This window comes from Alligator sinensis, unplaced genomic scaffold (genome assembly GCF_000455745.1).
Source record: "Alligator sinensis unplaced genomic scaffold, ASM45574v1 scaffold50_1, whole genome shotgun sequence".
In the NCBI taxonomy this organism is placed as follows: Eukaryota; Metazoa; Chordata; order Crocodylia; family Alligatoridae; genus Alligator; species Alligator sinensis.
This window is the reverse complement of record NW_005842059.1, coordinates 2,136,776-2,153,500: the sequence shown is the minus strand read 5'-3', so window position 1 is coordinate 2,153,500 and position 16,725 is coordinate 2,136,776. Positions and strand designations below refer to the sequence as shown.

General features: G+C 51.6%; 1 protein-coding gene across 3 annotated transcripts in view; it reads right to left on the bottom strand.

The window, feature by feature from the left end:
* GNG2 (G protein subunit gamma 2) overlaps positions 1–16,725 on the bottom strand; it is a 104,217-nt gene that overhangs the window by 58,348 nt on the left and 29,144 nt on the right. For all 3 annotated transcript variants that reach the window (XM_006023091.3, XM_025203505.1, XM_025203504.1), the window contains exon 3: positions 9,085–9,176. The gene's annotated coding sequence lies outside the window, so the exon portion shown is untranslated. The remainder of the gene's footprint in view (positions 1–9,084; positions 9,177–16,725) is intronic.

The window sequence follows — 16,725 nt, the reverse complement described above, 5'->3', positions numbered from 1 at the left end:
CTCTAGTATTTTCCTTTGGTCCAGAAACAAGGGGCTGGCATTTTCCGAGGGGGACCTTGAGTCTAAATCGAGAAGTCCTTGAGTCTAAAAGGGTTGAGATCCTGGATTAGCTTTTCTATCCTGATTGGCTACAGCCTAAATGACAGGCAGGCAGCAAAGGAAAAAGATCCCAGAATGACACAAGGCAGGAAGAGGAACTGGGGCGGAAGGGAGGCAAGCTGTTCCTCCAGCATTTCTCTCTGAACCATTAGCCCAGGAAGGGAAGGAAGCACTGGATGTGAAGGACGGACTGGCTCATTGAAGATGAATGTCCAACTGACAATCATATTAATCTCTGAATAAATAATACATTCTGTTATTATAGCACCAGCTGTCGGTGCTTCTCCCAGAGCCCACCCCAACCCGACCCTATTAAAAGTGCAACAGATGGAACATGGCAAGATAGAAACCACTGGCATAAGTGAAAGAAAAGCCGGGCTGCAACCTTTCAAGATGACAAGGTCTTGACTTGCCTTAAGATAAGGTTCCAGCTCTCCTCCAGGAAGATGCACACAACGGGTCCTAGCAGAGGTTGGTGCCCAGATGAAGTTAGTGGGGTTCCACATGGGACCAAGAGTCCCTTGAAGTAGATCCAAGTTCAGGGTCAGGACCTAAATCTGTGCTGTGTCCCACATCCAGCCCAGAGCCTGAACAGGTCTCTCTTCATGGTAGAGTATCAGATATAACATGGACTCTACTCTTGTGCCCATGTCCCTAAAGCCACCTCTTCCACTTCACTCCTAGATGGATTCTAGGCTATGGGAACCTATACAGGAGAGCTGCAACTTGGCCTTTGAATGGTTTGGGGAGTTACAACAAACCGTAATCTCCTTCCCAAAAAGCAGCCAGTGCAGAGCCCCAGGCATCGGCGGCCTTATTGCCCTGTCTTCCCTTCTGGAGAGCATGAGTACCATGGGGCCCAGTCCTGGTTTGGGCATTTGGATGCTACTAGAATGTAGACACCATTCTTTTTCACGTACAACACACACCTCTCCCCAAAAAACTAGCTGCCAGAAACTGGAGTGCTTGTTGTATGTGAGGAAATACGGTAAGAGCAGTTCCAGCCACTTACCGGGGAAAACAGGTGTAAAGTCTGCACTCGAAGCACAGGGAGCAGAACAACACAGACTTGGTCTCCCAGCTGCTGCTACGTGGTGACTTACTACAAGGGAAGATCTTTTTTTCTTCATTCTGGCTTTCAAAAAGAGGTATGTTCCAGGTCGTGTTGCACACAAGTAAATAGGATTATAGCAGCAGTTAGGCAAGACCTGCCTGAATCAAGTTATGTGCATGTGGGTTTGCAGACTGTGTCTGGTTCCTAGCTAGCTTTCCAGATGAAGGCCTGTCTATGGATGTGTGTAGAGGTCCCGACGCTCTCTGGACACCACTTAAACAATACCGTCACAAACAGAACATGTATGTGCTATGTTGGAGGACATCAACCAACAACTTACAAGCCACCTGGGAAATGGAAGAGCAAACTGGAGGGACAGAGGTGATCCAGCTGTGAGGAGGGGGCTGGACTGGATGTGGCCTCTCAGCTCCTAATACCCGCAATCTTTACCTGGTTCATTCCAGATGTGTTCATCTGGAAAAGTTTAGCAATTCAGGACAATGTGACAGTGAGGGATGACAAGCCCTGGCCAGTCCCAAATCCTGGACAAATTTCCCCATAATGGATTACTCTCTCTGCTCACACGTCTCAGTCCAGAGCTGGGCATCAGTCTGGGCTTTGACCAGATTTCCCATTGTAGCTTGCTTTTATTACGCAGATGGGCAACCATACTCTTTGGACTAGCTCAGATCAGCAAATAGATCTTCAGATAGAGTCCACTACCCACTCAGACCCAGGTTTCCCATAGTTTCTCTCTGCCACAATGCACTTGGTTAATCTGACAGAAGCAGAAAAATGCACAGGGGAGCATCTGGGACAAAGGCAACCCTGGCCTGGACCTTTGAGACCTTGGTCTCTGCTCTTTTGCAAACAGCTGCTAGCGATAACCCTGGAGCTGCCTTGCCACAACATTTCCAGGTTGGGTGCGTGCAGGTGGGCAAGGTGTGCTCAGAGGCATCTGGTGCCCCATGCAGACAAGCCCGTAGATGAATGCAACTCGCTGCAATATAACCTGAATGTGCAAAACAAACACCTCGCATGACCAGCGCAGAAGAACCGTCCTCAACCTCCGGCTGTCAATAATGGACTACACGTACGTCCATTTAACTTGTTCATTTGACAGCAAAATTGCCATTGCAAGGGCCTTCTGTGTTCTGGGGAGGATTGTGGATGGGCTGCAGTGAGAAAAGTCTTTGCAATTCCGAATGCAGATGGTGGGTCATTATTAGCACATTGTCTGGGAAATTGCGGGGGAAGCTTGAGCCAAGGAAGCCTTTGATAATCACAGAATCATAGACAACGAAGGTTGGACGGGACCTCAGGAGGTCACATCTAGTCCACCCCCTGCTCCAAGCCAATCGCTCACTATAATGGGCATGACAAAGAGCAGAACTTCAGAGCGAGTTTGCAGAGATGGGTGAAGCCCGGTTTGCAAAGAAGGATCAGGACATTTCAGACTGTAGCTCCCAAGTGGTTATGTGTCTATCCCTCATTACTGGGATGCCGGCTCTGCTAACAAGTGCTTTTGGTCTCTTACTGGTGAACCGCAGGCAGGATGTCAGGCTTCATTCCCTATTTTGTCCCCCCCAACACCTAGTAGAGGAGCAATTTTCTGATAAATCAAATCCTTAGTGCTACCATCTGCTAGGAGTAAGAACCACATCCCAAGAGCTGCCTGGTTTCCCCTTTGCTTTGCAAAGACGGGCTCCAAGATGATGGCTGCAGAGAAGGCAATGATCTGGAGATAAAATCTGGCGCTGTGTTTTTGTACAAGGAAGGTTACAGATAAGGAGCCCACTTCCTCCAGAAGGTGAGCACCGTGCACGTCACAGCTCGTGCGGGCTGTGGGTTCTCCACTGGGACAGGTACGGAGGGACGAGTCACTCGCCAGGACGGCAGCGGAGAGGAGAGACTGCCAGAGGATCCTTCTGATCATCTACAGCAGGGGGCTTGCAGGCCAGATCCTGCCTGTGGCTGTGTATCAGTCAGCCCGTGCAGCTCCCGCAGGGTCCAGAAATCTGGGGAGCGGTGGCAGCGCTACTTGCTGCTCCCCTGGTGCCAAACAGCTGGGCCCGTGGGCTGGGTAACACGCTTTTTGCACGCTGGACTGTGCTGGCATATGGGCAGAGCGGGGTGGCGCAAGCCGGACTGGGGCAACGTATGGGGTGTGACCCAATCCACTAAGCAAGCAGTGTGCAGCTGGATGGGGGCAGTGCAGGATTGGACCCATGGGCCCTGCAAGGGATCTGGTCCGCTGACTGGCTCCGCACCATCCATCCGGCCTGCGGGGCCACAAGGTTGGACGCCGCTGATCTACATGGATGCCCAGTGTGACCCAAGCCAGAGACCCTCGCCCTGTGGCCACTGCCCGACGCCCATCGTTCCTGCGCACACACGGGCACGTTGCTCCAGATGTGGAGTCCTCTTGCTGCATGGGGCTTTTCTGGCACTCCTCAATGTCCCGGACGGGGCACTCCCCTCTGAGGGGCTGCGTCTTCCATCGACATCACATGCCAGAGCCCTTGGTGGATTGAGCAGCTCCTCAGATCAGATCCTCTATCAGGCAGGGAGCACAGGGCAGGGAGCAGAAAGCAGAGCCGCACATCAGGCAGGGAGTAGAAAGCCGAGCAGGAGTTCGGGCAGGGGAAGGGGATCCAAATGGCACTTGGGGAAGGTGCAGTGCTTGCTTTCAAGGGCCTATCCTCTCAAGGGCAGCGCGAGCACTGCAGAGCGGAAACGATCACAGTGGTTACAGACCATCAGTCCACTGGAAATTACCTTTGTGGCCTTGGTTACAGGCCATTACTATTGGACCTATTATCTGCTATTATTATTTTATCTGTTATTTGCCATCAGACACACGCTGAATGGACCAGGCGCCCTACCCAACAGCAGTGTTTGCCTGGGGAATGACTCTAGGCTTCAGTTCATTTTGCATTAACTCCTCCTTGGGCACTGCCAGGCTATTACGGGGCTAGTAACAGAGTCAACATGCCCACTCTGAATACAACGGCGGAGGAGGTTGTTTGCCCTCCTGCAGTCGCAGCGCACCTGCCTCTGGAGTCACAGCGAGGAGTCTGACCCCCCGCGGGCAAGCCAGAGGGGACATCTGCTCCCCACCTCCAAGCCCGCTGCTGTCACTGCATCTTGAAGCCCAGCTCTCTGGGAGTTATTGCAGCAACACAATCACCCCCAGGCAGACGTAGGAGTCCATCTCCTTACCAAAGCATCCGAGGGCTCGTGGTCTTCCCTGGATGCATCCTTCAAATGACCTTGCGAGGCCACGCAGTGAAACTGAGGCACAGCAAGGCAAAAGGATCCACCCAAGGTCACACAGGGAAGCTGTAGCAGAACAGGGACGTGAACCCATGCCTCCTAAGTCCCATGCTGATGCCCTGACCACTGGGCCATCCAACCTCAGAGGCTCATTTTGGCCTTACCTGTGCATTTTGCTCTCTGTAAAAAAGGCAATAAGGAGTTTACGACTCAGATGATGCTGTGGTTTATTCTTCTAGCGACCTGCATTCGCCAGCGCTAGCAGCCAGCCGAGGCACAGCCTTCTGAAACCAAATGTATGAGCATGGCACGAGGTCGAAGCAACCCCTGAAAGAAAGGACCTCATCCTATCGCCAGGAAGTCAATTTTTTTTTCCTTCATCTGTTCCCTTTTCTGCCTCGTTTGGCGATTGGTTTTCTGCTCTGCCCAGCCGTGCGGGATAATCGACATGGGGAATGGGCACTGGAGCCGGGCTCCCTCCCATGGCTTTGTCTCCTGAACACATCATTAGTGACAGTGGTGCTCTATACTTAGTGCGGAGAGGCCGGCTCGTGAAGGAGCACTGCTGGTGCTTTTCATCAGAAAAAGCACACCAGCACCTTGCTGCCGCGCAGGGGGAAGCTCTGCATTTGAACCCACATTGCAGCACACAGGGCCAGGCAGAGACTGAGCCAGTTTGCAAGCTTCAGAGAGCAAACATGGCGCTGCCCACTGGGCATCTGTCTGCAGTTGTCTGCTAGCTCCTGCCCTGGCATCGTCAGCCCATCTAGCTCCCACAGTCAAAGAGCATTGTACCCAACAGCCGGCCAAGGAGCGCCACGGCCAGCGACCTTTCAGTCCTCGGCTTGAACAGCCAGGTCCCATTTACAGCTGGGTTGACTAAGGGCAGCCGTTGGCTTGAGTACGGAGCAAGGCAGGAACACAGTAGCAAGGCCTCTTAGCGGCTCCGGCAAGGAGAAGGCTATGGAGGTTTCATTAGGATTGCTGGACAAGCCGTTCTAGAAGGCGCACAGCACAGCAAGGGAGAAGAGCATGAACTAACAGCGTACAAACTTCAGGGACGGCAAGAAGCATTCAAGGGAACACACACTGGAGGATGGGGGATGCTCCTGGAAGGATGCAAGTGTCTCTGCTCATCTGGAAAGGATACGCCACCCATCAGACTATTGTACTACAGGCTGTGCTGGGAACAGGGGGGCATTTGTCTGCAGTTTTCTGCCACCTCTCCCCTGGCATCATCACCAGGGGCTGTACCAATGCACAGCAGATATGCTCCCCAGCGTGGGAAACGATGCTCAGTCAGGGGAGATCTTTCCATGAGTGAGGGGTGCCACCCCACTGCTTTTCTCAAAGTGAATGGCTCCTCCTATTACCCTTCTCCGGATTCAGTCTCTCTTCAAAAACTGGTGAGCAAGTCTTTCACGCACGTGCCTCCGCCACCCTCCAGTTTTGATGCTTTTATCCTCTTCTGTTAAGTTTAAGCAGAAGTGGAGTGGGCACCACCTGCCTGGTTTGGAGTGCTCTTGGCCTTCCCACCCCTCAGCTCGTCTCCGCTGCAGAGTTAACTTTAGTTTCAACTCCTGATCTGGCCCTGGTCATACCCAAAATCCCTTCGCTCAAGGCCAGCAGTGCTTTTAACTCAAGTCAGCCAGTCCAGGAGGCAGCTCATGTTGAGCCAGCCCAGCCTGTCTGCTGCTCACACATCTGCTCCCAAGTGTGGACAAAGGCTAGTGTCACCTGAGCCCAACCCGGCTTCCGCCCCTGTCCTCGTGCTCTCCCCACGAGCCCAGAAGGGACAGATTCCTCCGCCCACAAGTCACTTGGAAAGCATTTGGAGAATGGCCTGGCTTTCTGCAACACTAAGAGTTATGGGACGAACTCTCAGCTTGCATAGAGCCCCACGCAGCACTGGCGCGGACCACCTCGAGTGTTATTATGCCGCATGGCTGCTTTGAACCATGCTAGGCTAATGCAAGAGGTATATCACTGCCTTCCCTCTGCATGCCCTAGACTCCCCTCTTCAGGACCAATCTTACTGCCACTTTCTCCCTAACGTGGATACTTCCCCAAAGAGCCTCTGATGCCGGACCCTGCTGCAATCTCTGTCGGTCCTGTTCACCAGCACAGGTTATGCCACGATCAGGAAAGGCTCTCCCAGGAGAGATGCACACAGCAGACACCACTTCTTGTACCTCGTTCCTTGGTGACCAGGGAGTGAGTAGCAGACAGTCTGCATTTACTAAATAGCTACCTGGGATGGACGTGGACAGGCAACACCTAAACCAGTATAACTTCTACGTGTGGAGTTGTACCTCTGATCCCTTTCAGGGTAATTCTCTACTGGATTGGGCAAAGGTATCCCAGGGTAGGGGTCTGCATGGCCTATGCATCCCTTTTTGACAGTGCTATTATGCCGATTGCATCACTTAAACATGCCATCTGTCCGGGCTTTGGAAGCCAGGTTGCATCTGATCGGTGGAAGCTCAAATGAATATTCTGGGAAATAAAGCCTTAAACTGAAAGCTAAAATCATAAGAGATGAGAGGAGTTCTGGGCAACTGAGCACCTAATGAATGGCCTTGTGTTTCTTAATGCTCCTGGCCTGAGTGTTTCTGTAGGGCTGTCATCATTAGGGTACCCCACAACTCTGTCTGCACTTCAGCTTCCCCAAGACTGGTCTTTTTGTGTTGAGCCGAGCTCGTTAAGGGGTAAGTTGAATTTACACTTGCACTGTCTGCCAGTGATTTCTCCCCAAGCTGCCGGTCAAGGAGGTTTCCAAATCTTGGCAGCACCCTGCTAAGTCAAACAGCTCCCTGAGGCCGGAAATAAGAGGCAACGGCTTAAAGCAGAAGGAATACCTTTGACTTAGAAATCTGCATTTGCTCCTGTATCTCGAGAGCCGCGGAGAGAACGCTGTACCGGCATTTGCTCAAGGAGATGATTTGCTCTGGAAAGTTAAGAAACGCTTTCTCTCTTGCACGCGTGCTGCAAGCAAGCGAGGCTTGCCACCCTCCCAGCGCCTGCTCCTTTCCCTCGCTGGCTGTCTCTAGCCACCCCACTCCTCCCTCCGCCCCCTCCTTTCTGAGACATAGTATTTCTTATTCCAAAAAGTTGTCAGGCCAAGTGTGATTTGCAGTGGAGCTGCTGTGAGCAATGCCCAGAATTTCAATCAAAAGGCAAGCATTCACTGTGTCAGCAGCCCGCTGGCTCTGGCTGTACCGCGCTCCTGCCAGCTTTTCCAAGACACAGCAGCTGTGTCAAGCTAGGAGAGAAGCTGCGGCTCGTTGGGTTCAAATGTTATTCTGCAAGCTCACACGGGAATCAACGTATGATCCTCTGGGCCCTATTCAGTCAAGCTCCTCTTCTTTTCAAAGAGATCGGATGTTGGTGGCTGGCCCCTGGCTTGGAAACGTCTGTCAGCCTTAGCCCAGGAGGGCTTGAGGAAGGGACAGCTGGCTCCCAGCGCAGAGATCCCCAAAGGCAAATATATCTGGGTCTCAATTCTTATACAATCATGAAAATGAGGGTTGGAAGAGATCTCAGGAGTCGCATCTAGTCTAACCGCCTGCTCCAAGCAGGACCAGCCCCAACTAGGTCACCCCAGCCAAGGCTTTGCCTAGCCAAGTCTTAACAACTTCCAAGGATGGAGATTGCACCACCTCTCTAGGTAACCCATTCCAGTGCTTCACCACCCTCCTAGTGACAGAGTTTTTCCTAATACCCAACCTACACTTCCCTTGTTGCAGCTTGAGACCATTGCTCCTTGTTCTGTCGTCTGCCAGAGGAGGAACTGAGTCCACTCAATGAATGGAAAAAATGGTGCTCACTCTCTACCTCTACTCTCAACACAACAGGGATGCCCCTCCTTCCTTTCCTTTCCAGCATGTGTTGCTCAGTAGCGAAGCAGTCAGCGTTTGCATATATATTGTGATCATTAGGCTCCAGAGTCAACACCCCACTCACAGCCAAGGGGGCAATCGCATCTATGAAAGCTTTTCTTTCAGACTACCTGGGTTCCCAGGCAGACATTACTACAGATTTACACCCAGTAGGCTATCTTTGCTATGATCAAACTTAGCATTTATACAAGGAAAATAATGGAGGCACAGAGGGTAGGGCAGGTACAGGAACACCCACAATCTAACCCCAGCTCTAGCCAAAACTGGGCACTTTGGGTTTGTAGATAGAGGCTATTTAATGATTAAGTTCACACAGAGACTTCCTGGCAGTATCTACATATTTTCCCCCAATACTAGAAGCTGAAAGCATGGCTCTTACGGCCTTTGCCACTTGAAGATCTGTTCTCTGCCAAAAAAATCAAATGCATTTCAGCATCACATTCCCCTTTCCTTATCTCAGACACTATCAGGTACAGGAAGAAACATCTGGACTCCCAAGCAATTACATCCATGCTGGACACCTCACACCAACCTCTGGCTGGGTCATTCAACAAGAACAAGCCCAACAACGTAACACCCCAAATCCTGGTGCTGGTAAAACACACCCGACCGACTGCACCGGCAAAGCTCATTCCTAGAGATGCAGATCTTAATGCCACAAGGGACTACTGTAATCACCTCGTCTGACCTCCTTCATAATACAGGCTGTAGGATATCACCAAGGTGCTCATGCATTGGCCCGTGCCTTTTAGTTACCTGGAGTCGCTCTCTTTGAAAGCCACCTGTTCTTGATCCAAGTGATGGAGATTCCTTGATTCAAGTGACCTGGTCCTAGGTAAGCTGTTGATCTGTTAAAAAAAAAAAAAAGCACCTTATTCCTAGTTCAAACAGGCCAACATAAGCTTCCAACCATTCCTCCTCTGTACAGCACAGGTAGGGACAGCAGACTTCCCCATGCTATTCTGAATAGGATTTGTATGGGCTGCAGGGCAACTGAGAGGCACAAAAAATATACAAGGCAATGGGGATTTCTTGGTGGAAGAACCCACGCTTAACCTACAAGGCCAAATCACCCCCAGGCAACAGTGTGGGACTCTTGGCACAAAATACCAAACTGAACTGATTCAACAGAGAAAGCATTGAATAACGGCCATTCCCATGAACAAGAGATGGGTGCCCATGTCCGTGGCAGCTGGAGGAGTGGCAGAGAGGCTTAACCCCCATGCCTCCAAGGTCCCGACCCTCTCTGAGATGCCCACGAACACGTCACGTGCGAGATGCAGGGCTCTCACGAAGCTGCCAGCTCGGCCACTGAAAAGGCATTTCAGAGCCGTGCGTGCCGCTTCTGGCCTGGTTCTTATATTCTGCACATCACCAGGAGTATTCGGCGCCTTCTGGGGTTATGAATAAATAACTAAGCCTTGTGACTACTGATGTGGGCTGGAAGAAGCTGGTAACCTCCAATCTCTCCTCCCCCATCATCTTGCCTGAGTGGTCCAGACTCGGAGTACTAATAGCTCCTGAGATTCATTAGGCATGAAGAGGTGGGGGCTGGATCTGCTTGTCCCTATGATGTTTAGGGAGATGAGAGCACGGGTCCTCCTTTCCATTCTTCACCCCAGTGCGTCCCAGCCAGCACGAGGCAGAGCCTTTCACCCCACCTGTGCCTTGTTTCTCAGGGGCCATCCCCACCTCACTCCTTTCCTAGCGCAACCCGCTGCTGCGCCTCCTGACCCCGAAAGCTTGCTTAATAACTATTCTCCAACCATTTGAGTTGGTCTAATAAAAGATATCAAATACACCCAAGGAACCTCCTGAGCTTGCAGCACTTTGCCCACATCCCGCCTGGGCAGGAATGATGCTGGACACAATTGCAGCTGTTCTGCCAATGCCCGGAGCTGCTCGTGCCTATTCAGAAGTGGGAAGCGGGTTGAGACGTTAATGCGAGGCAGCCCAGCCGGTGGGTCCTGCATTCCTCCACGGCAGCGAGGAAGTGGGAACAAGGGGATGAGACACTTTGGGGCAGGAAGCCACCGCCTGCAGCCGACCGTGATGTCTCAGGCAGCATCCACCGTTGGCTGGATCAGACCTTTGCAGGCTGGATCTGACTCTTCGTGACCAGATCTGGCCGGCACGCTGTAGGGTTGCTGACCCCTGAGCTATCCACGACCCAAGAGCTACCCATGACAAGTGGGTAAAAATATAGAATTTTTTTTCCAACTATCTAGTTGGTCTAATAAAAGATATCGCCTCTCCCACACTGACTACTTCAGAAGTGAGGAAGACAATGCAAGCCAGCTCCTCTCCGACTCCCTCCGGAGAAAGCTCAGCTGCAATGTCTGGGGCAGATTGGGCTTTTCAGAGAGGTGTAATGTTTTGCTTGCTGCGGGGTTGAAACTTGGGGCGAAAAAATCAACAGGTTTTTCCTCCATCTGTTAAATCATGGTGTGTTTTGGTGCTAGCGTGGTCAGATGGAGCTTGAGGAGTGAGTTGGGAAACTTAAGAGATCTTGCTCTTTTCTGATCTGTTTTTCCCACCCCAAAGCCCCTCTAGAAATCATAGGAATACATATGCTTGTTCCAAAGGTGCCAACACATCTAGTTCATGTGCGACAATCGGGGAGGGATGGGGAAGAGAGACGTCTCCCAGCAGCTGGTTTTGAGTGCTAAACCTCCCCCCGCCTGACACACGGTAGAGCTGGCAACACTTTCAAAGCTTTGAACATTGCATTTTGAAGTTTGGGGGGAAGTTTCAAAGCCATTTATACACTGCTCCCCCTCTCTTTTCCCTCAGCAGTCATACCACACTGCTCCAGTCCTCTTTCCTCTCCCGTGACAGAAAAAAGCTCTTGTTGGTTTTGATCTGCAAGGTCTGTGCCTTGCTAACGAAGGCCCTGGTCCATGCTCGTTTGTACTGCGGGAGCACCCAGGTGAGGCTGCATGCTCCACACATGCAGGAGCAAATGATTCAAGGCCCTACTCCTCGATGACATGTTTGGGGTCTATTTGACTTGGCTCTGGCTGCCTCGGGGCTCTACTTTCTGGAAACATCCCTTTTTTTTCTTTTAAGCCGAGTTCTCCTCCTCCCTCCCTTCCAAAGCTGATTTTGCGAGGGACTTAGCAGGGTCTCTGTGCACAGGCGAAGAGGGGGAGCGCTGCCGAGCCCTCTGCCGTATTACAGCGGCAATAGGGGTGGGAGAAAAAAAGCCCTCGCAGTCCCCGGTTATAAATGCCTCTCCTCTTTCTCACAGCCCTCATTAGCCCACGTTTTGGGCAGCACAGTGAAACGCATACCACCCCCAGAAGCGCACGGTTACACGGAGATGCACGACGGAGCCCAAAGGGCTGTCCGAGAATGAGCCCGGGGAGAAGAGTCAGTCGTATCCCTGCCTCCCTCTTCCTCGGCAGCTCAGACAGAGAAAAATTGGTGTGTTGCCTAGCTACATCTGTGCAGGCAGGCTCAGGAGAGGAGATCTCTTCTCTGACCGGCCTCAGGGAGTGTTGGAGTGCCCGACTCCCCTCGTCGAGGGGCCGCGTGGGTTTGCAGAGGCTCACGGCTGCTTTTGTGCCTTTATCCAGCATAGGCACCTGGTCACGGGATCCCTAGGGAACATGTTATGGGTGTTCCTGTCTAAGCCCCTATCTAGTGATGCCGCCGGAGGTCGTAGCCAAACTGGCCTTGACCTTCACTGCTCTTGAGCTAGCAGCAATAGGGGCTTCAGCATGGGCTGCACACGCCCGTGCGGGAGCTGGGATAGACCAGCCTGCTCCTGGGTGGATCTAGGATTTTGAAAAGGGGGTGCACATGGAGAGGGGCATCGTCACGTATAACATACCGCACATTTTTCTCCGGGTGAAACGCAATTAGAAGCTTTACTAAGATGCCAGGGGCCTGGGGCTGTATTTTAAGACTAATGCAAGAACAAATATCACTTGACTGGAATAAGTTAAAAGCCATCTGCAAGGCTGGGAGATAGGCCTATTTGAAAGCCGAGGCCGGGGGCCTAGCCCACCAAGCGTATCGTGGCTGCTACTAGTAGGCAGTGGTAGTATCCTCAGCTAACAACTGATTACGGGGGACAAATAATGAAAAAGCAGGGCATGCTCGTGAAGGTTATAGGGCCAAAACAGGCTGGGAGATAGGAGCTTCATTGCCAGGAGCAACAGGCAGTCAGCAGAATGGCAGAAGTAAGGCTAGCTTGATTAGTGGACCAGCAAGGCCATTAAAAAGAAGAGGGGGTGGTGAACACCCATGGAAAGAATCTGGTAGATGATAACAAGCCATGAAGTCAAGTGACTCCTTCACTGCTGCCTGAATAGAAATGCTGCTGCCACTGCCAGGCAGCTGGTTTCAACCTTTGGGTGGAGCAAGAACCCAAGCGGGGGTGCACGTGTGCCAGTGCACACCCCCAAACCTGCTGCAGACACTGCTCGTCCCACATGAGCCCCCTCTCCTCCACACCGAAGCTGGGCGAGGTCCTGCCCTGATCAATCCTGGGGAGTCCAGCAGCCGGCTTTCTGCAGGGGTCCGAGGCGAAGACCGCGGCAGTACGAGACAGCTGTGTAATGGCCAGCGGCCGGCTCGCCGGGTGGTCACTAGAAGAGGATGGTCACCCTGCTCTCAGCAGGGCGCGGGGCCCTGTCCCGTGCAGCTCCAAGCTCAGTGGGGTTGAAAGGCTGCGACATGCATTGATACTCAACGCACGAGAAAAATTCCAGGGGAAGTCCCGAGACTCGAGGCATTTAAGCCACTTGGCTCTAAAGCGTGGAAAGCTGTGTTGGGCCCCTTCAGCAAGTCTTCTCCCATCAGTACTTTCCCTTTTTCTCTCCACTTGGCTCCTGAGGGCTATGAGAAACAAGTCGTTTCTCCCACTCAGGGTCCCTCCAGCTCCTCATCCCAGTGCCTTTATCCAGCAGCCCTAGGTCCCCTGCTTTCCCCTGCCTCTTCACCACAGCTGTCTCCCCATAGCGCCTTTCCCCTCTCCACCCTCCTCCTCCACCCTCCATCTGAGCTCAACGTCTCCAGTGTCCACTAGCTCCTATTTCTCCTGTCTGTAGCCTCCTTGCCCCTCCAACCTCTCTCCCCCCACCCCTGATCACCACTAGACTTCCCTCTCCCCGCTTCTGTCTCCTTTATATCAGACAGTTTTCTCCTCCGTGCAGCCTGGGGCATTGAGGGCAGAGGCAAGAACCTCCCTACCCGTAGCACCAGGACATGCAACTGCAGATGGTCCTGCTTAGCCGCCACCTCTCCCCTCCTCCCGGGAACGTGTCCCACCTAGCAAGATCCTCAAAGGTTTTAGCAGCTCACTTCAAACTAGTCTGTACTGAGCACATGCAAAACGTGACTTTTCCAAGTCTATCCCTTGGCCACATTTGGAGACTCCTGTTCTAGTGCCAGGGCTGCTGTGCAACTCTGAGCATGCCTGTTTCCCTTCAGCCATGTAGAGCACTGATTTTCAACCTCTTTTCATTTGTGGACCCCTAAAACACTTCAAATGGAGGTGCGGACCCCTTTGAACTGCAAGTGTGGGTATTCACATACTTTTGATTGATCGCAGACCCCTTAGAGATACTTTGCAGACCCTTAGGGGTCCATGGACCACAGGTTGAAAACCACTGATGTTGATAGTACAGAGGCAACAGCACTGCCATGGCCTGTGTGTTTGTACAGCGCCTGGTATTTTTCATACTAGTAATGAACTAGTATGAACCCACACTAAATGGGTGAATTTTAGGGGATACATTCAAACCAAGAGCCTTGGGTGTTATATTTCTAACAGGTTGCCTGTGGATAAGAAAGCAGGCTCTCAAAAACCAAAGGCCATCAGTCATTTATAACATGGTAGTTAAGGCTACACACAGTGGAAGTACCCACAGAGCATAGCCCTTCGGCTCCTGGCTTTTGGAAAAACCTCCTCCTTGGGGAAATGTAGCTAACCCCCTATTAAAACTCAGTTAATAAAGTTTGCATGCGGTTTGTTACCTGCTAGACCACACAAAGGGCGTAAAGACAAGAGCTCTAGTCCCGCAGAGCTGCATGCCCGATTGTCCAGGAGCAGAGGCTGAAATCTTTCCCTTTTTGAAGCCCACGGGTGCTTTGGGATACATCAGAGGGGTCTCACCATCTCTCCAGTGCAGATCACTTTGAGCAGGAGCCAAAATGCTTTGGAGCTGCTTAACCTGCATCCCTGAAGAGCAAGCAGAGCCCAGCACTCTTTGGCAACCTGACATTTCTCTCCACTTGCACCCCCAGGAAGGATCAGGGGCTGCTCAGGGGACGGTATGGGATCCCTCATATGCATGGACATATGGACAGGCATATGCCTGCAAACAGCTCCCTCGTTATGCTGACATCGTTACATGCACTGGGTTGGTTTGCTGCTTTCTTAACCTGCCAGCACACGGCCATCCTATCCTCCCTGTTACAAGCACGGCTCCGAAGACAGAGTTTGATTGTTAAGAGCATCCGTGGATGCAGAAAAAGGACCCTGGCAGCACTCGGCTGCTATTTCAGCTCTGGGTCTTACATACGCAGTGACTATTCAATTTGATTGCATTCTCCGCTGACAGATTCTTTTCTAAGTAAGGATACAACTTGGGACCCAGGGGAAAACCATTTAAAAGACAAATGCTGGCCCCAGCTCAGGAAAGCAGCAGATCACAGGCTTGCATGCCAGGGTAAGCGAAGCCTCAGTGTCTCTATGCAGAGAAGCACTTAAGCACGTACTTTATGTGATGCTTATATTTAAGACCCACAGAAATTCATGGGGCTTCGGCAGGTGCTCTAGTACTTTCCTGCAGGGCTTGAACCGGAGTCTTTTACCCAATGACAAGAAGTGGGGTTGGAAGGCTCCTCCGGACATCACCTAATCCAACCCCCTGCCCGAGGCAGGATTATCCCTCTCCAAACCGTCCTATACAAGTCCATTGCTCAATCTATTAGCAAGACCGCACAGCACAAGAGCTAACTCCCGAACCTGCCGCAGGTAAAGCAGGGAGCCGCGGCAGCCAACGTCCTGCTGCTGCAAAGCTTGTTAACATGCACGCTTAAGAAATCCCAGGTAGAGGCCACATCCCCTGCGTGCCACAAACCAAGCCCCCCATCCTCCCTGACATGCTACTCCAGGTGCCTTATCCTGCCTGATCAGCTTTCTGTTCCCTGCCCCGGGCTCCCCACCTGATCTGCTGCTCTACTTTCTGCTCCAGGCTCCCCTGATCTGCTCTTGTAGCAAAACCCCCAGTATTTTTCTTTTTTTTTTTTTTGTATTTATTTTAAAATGCATTCCCTCCCCTTCCCCAACCATTTCTGACCTTTTCTCTCCCTCTCTTTTCCTTATAGATAAGTATAAATGAGCTCAGACTTAGGATAAGCTTTAAACATTTTTATTTTGGTAGTAAGTTTTTGGTTTTGGATATCCACCATTTTATATTGTATTATTATCAGGTTTGTATTGATTTTTACCGTTGTATATTTTATTATTATCATTTTTGTATTGATTTTTGTTTCATATGGATGCTGTATGGTTTAGGCCTGTGTTTGTAAGTGAACCAAAGTCATGTCAAGTTTCCATTTTATATGTCAAGTCTCCATCTTGTGCCCTCTGCCCGGGCATCCCATGTTGCACCTGTATGAGTCATGTACCCCTCCCATGTAAATTGGTTCCCCGATGAATGAGTGTGATTGGGAATGGCTGAAATGCAGTGGTAGCAGGCCTCTACGCAATGGCCTTTAACGACTGGGCCATCACCTCGCATTAATCAAGCCTTATGAGGAGAGACTAGAGAAACTGGATCTATTCAGCCTCCGCAGGAGAAGGTTGAGAGGCGACCTTGTGGCTGCCTATAAGTTCATCACGGGGGCACAGAAGGGAATTGGTGAGTATTTATTCACCAAGGCACCCCCGGGGGTTACGGCCACAAGCTGGCAGAGAGCAGATTTAGACTGGACATTAGGAAGAACTTCTTCACAGTTCGAGTGGCCAAGGTCTGGAACGGGCTCCCAAGGGAGGTGGTGCTCTCCCCTACCCTGGGGGTCTTCAAGAGGAGGTTGGATAAGCATCTAGCTGGGGTCATCTAGACCCAGCACTCTGTCCTGCCTATGCAAGGGGTCGGACTCGATGATCTATTGAGGTCCCTTCCGACCCTAACATCTATGAATCTATGAATCTATGATTCACCCAGGAACCACGCACCTCACCCAGGAACAGAGACAAGACCAGCATTTGAAAGACAAAGGACCCTGCAAAACCAGCAACTCTCACCATTACAGACACCCGAAACTGCACGTCACTGCATGGAGCACACATGCTCAGTACACCAGGGGCTGACCCTTGCCTGGGCATGCCTCCTGTCACTAGGGTCACACAAGGTCTGCCCCTATAAAAAGAGGCAGTGA